Raw genomic sequence first — 3526 nt, 5'->3', positions numbered from 1 at the left:
GTATATGTATATATATATTATAACTTGAGAATATTAATAAAGTATTAAAGGTATAATACTTTAGACGAACGTATTTGTTTCAATATAATTTTTGACGAAATTAAAAAAAATATATTAAATGATTGAATTATCAGAAACATTGAATTATGATTACAAGTCTCTGTTGAGAGGTCCACTATGATTTGAGAAAATCTATTCCTCTTAACGATATTCAGAATAATTTGTAAAGCTATTTATAAATAAAAACAAAAAGTGTCATTTACGAAAGTTAGACAAAAGTTAGTGGAGAATTGGTTCCCATAATATTCTATTAATCTATTTTCAAACGTACAAAGACATTTTCAGTTTAAAAAGAACTTTATTATTAAAACGTATATAACTTTTATAAATATCTAGAATCACTTTTGACAACTCATTACTTAACCAGTATAATAAATATAACGATATTTATAATTTATTTCATTAAATATATATAACGATTTAAATTAATATTATATATATTTATACGCGTATTATACATACATAGTTTTTATACTTTTACTATACTTTAACTTTACCTTTACTTTACTTTTACTTTAGTTTAACTTTAATAATTCACTTTAATAATTCATACTTTAAAAATTCACTTTAATAATTCATACTTTAATAATTCACTTTAATAATTCATACTTTAATATATATATATATATATATATATATATATATATATATATATATATATATATATATATATATATATATATATATATATATATATATATTTGCTCTGTATTATTTTAAGATATTATTAGTATACATAAAATATTACGACGGAGTGCTGTCCGAGTGATTTCAAAATAGTTTTTTTGAATGAGTCGAAGCTAAGGAAATTATGGGTTATAGCTATGGAGGTGATGGGTATGGTTCATGGGTATGCTCGTGAGGTCAATCTAGTGTTTATCATCTCCGTTGCGTCTACGTACTTTCCTTCAATATTGAATCTCAATATTGATACGTTCGTGAATCCGAGGTCAACCTTGCACTTATTAAATGACGTTATATGTATTTTTACTACGAAATACAGTATTGTGAGTTTCATTTGCTCCCTTTTATATATATTTTTGGGACTGAGAATACATGCGCTATTTTTATTAATGTTTTACGAAATAGGCACAAGTACTAAAACTAATTCTATGTGGGTTTAAACCAGAAATATACCCTTAGCTTGGTAACATTAAACTACTTGTCTATGTACGGTAGGCGCGAATCCTAAAGATAGATTTATTGGGCCTAACAAACCCCATCCTGACTATGGGATGCTTTAGTACTTCGAGGTTATTTTAAACACACCTGATCTGGTGTACTTCATAGGGTAAAACATGAACGTTAAGACTTGTTACCGGGTGCCCACAACTTATAGAATACTTTTATACACTTGCGAGTGTACATATATTTATAAACGGAAATCTTGTGGTCTATTAATATATTGAAATGATTGTTATGATAAACCTATGAACTCACCAACCTTTTGGTTGACACTTAAAGCATGTTTATTCTCAGGTATTAAAGAAATCTTCCGCTGTGCATTAGCTCATTTTAAGGATATTACTTGGAGTCATTCATGGCATATTTTGAAAGACGTTGCATTCGAGTCATTGAGTTCATGAAGATTATTATTAAGCCAATTATAGTTCGATGTATTATGAAATGGTGTGCAAGCCGTCAAATTTCGTTGTAAAGAAAGTTTGTCTTTTAAAAACGAATGCAATGTTTGTAAAATGTATCATATAGAGGTCAAATACCTCGCGATATAAGCAACTATTGTGAATCATTTATAATGTATATGAACGGGTCCTTTCACTCTGTTATCGAAATACCAGGGAATCAGTAGCCAGAACCAAAAACATATTCAACCGTAGGATAGTTGTTAAAATTAGATTACTTTAGAATTAGACTACCTTAGATTAAGACTATCTTAAACTAGCTTAGCTTACCTTAGACTACTTTAGAAATTTAGCTTATCTGCTCAAAATTAAAAACAAAAAGGCATACCCAGTGTATGACCCAAACCCGATCTAGACCTGGGCCGTTATTATTCGTACCTGATCCAGACGTAATAATCTCTAAAGCATGCAAGGAAGCACGAATCAGAATTCAAATGGCGTTACGCGTTACTTTAGCAGAAAATACCAAACCCTCGATTGAAGGTCGAGGAGGACCGATCAGATTTCCAGAGATTTAAGGACACTCGTTCGAGTTAAAACATCACATCATCCAGCTCATCCAAAATAGCTGTCAGTTTCATGGATTACCGAATGACGATCCTAATTCTACCCTTGATAAATTCATATCTCTTGCGAACTCCTACAAATAGCCAGGGATAGGACAAGATATAGTCTGGCTATACTTGTTTCCCTATTCTCTCACTCATCATGCTCAAACCTGGTTCGAAGGACTGGAAAAAGATTCCATCACGTCATGGACGGAGATGGCTACTAAATTCCTAACCAAATATTTCCCTCCTTCTAAACAAACCAAACTTAAGAATGACATCATTAACTTCAAACAAAGTTATGATGAATCTCTTTGCACTGCATGGGAGCGATTCAAAACCCTGCTGAAGAAATGCCCTAATCACCAGCTAGAACGGTCAGCCCAAATCTGTACCTTCTACAATGGTCTTACGGTAAATCATAGGACGACGATCGATGCAGCAGCTCAAGGGAATCTGATGAACCAAACCGCAGACGACGCATGGGAATTGCTCGAGAACATGACAATGCATCATCATGACTGGAACAGTGGTGAAACCACTTCATCATCTGCCCCACTCTCGGCACTTAACAATCAAACGGAGGCCATCAAATCCCTCACGGATAAGATGGAATCTCTCGCTAAACAACTCAGAGAATTGAAGATGCAGCCGCAGCAGGTCAACCAAGCTCAGGCTTGTGTTAATTGTACCAACCCGCAACCCACTGAAGAATATCAAGTTGAGTATGAAAACCCTGACGGTTCAGTCTGTTACGTTCAATACCCAGCTCGTCTACCAAATCCCGGATTCAATCAACAACCTAGGGTTAATCAGTTTCAGCGAAGCAACCCGCCTTTTCGCTATCGCTATCCACCTTATCCGGCCCAACAAACGCAATTGACCTACGATCAACCACTTCCACTCACTGGACCACCAGTCGAGGAAAATTCCCCTACCACCCAGATTACAAAAGCAACTAACCCCACTCTCGGAACTAATGATCAGTTGACTCTGTTCATTCAAGGACAACAACAGCTAAATCAGAGAACTGCAGCTAGACAAGATTAGAAGGAGATACTAATGAGAAATCAATTGGCTCTGCTCAAAAGTCTAGAAACGCAGCTCGAACAGTTATCACAACGCCTTGAAACCCGACCGCAGGGAAGGTTAACAAGTAATACTATCCAAAATACCCATATAGAGGAAGCAAAGCAAATGGATTTCATAATCCCAGAGGAAGAACCACGGAGAAGGTTAGCAAGGCTCAAGAACAAATCGACATATACTCAGAAG

General features: G+C 34.5%; 1 non-coding gene across 1 annotated transcript; it reads right to left on the bottom strand.

Moving 5' to 3' along the window:
* Positions 1-2516: 2516 nt before the first annotated feature.
* On the bottom strand, positions 2517-2622 carry LOC139860733 (small nucleolar RNA R71). Its single transcript, XR_011763357.1, has one exon. It is a non-coding gene; the product is annotated as a small nucleolar RNA R71 (small nucleolar RNA).
* Between the last annotated feature and the right edge of the window lie 904 nt (positions 2623-3526).

Source organism: Rutidosis leptorrhynchoides, chromosome 7 (genome assembly GCF_046630445.1).
Source record: "Rutidosis leptorrhynchoides isolate AG116_Rl617_1_P2 chromosome 7, CSIRO_AGI_Rlap_v1, whole genome shotgun sequence".
In the NCBI taxonomy this organism is placed as follows: domain Eukaryota; kingdom Viridiplantae; phylum Streptophyta; class Magnoliopsida; order Asterales; family Asteraceae; genus Rutidosis; species Rutidosis leptorrhynchoides.
The sequence above is the reverse complement of the archived record's forward strand: the minus strand, read 5'-3'. Positions and strand labels throughout refer to the sequence as shown.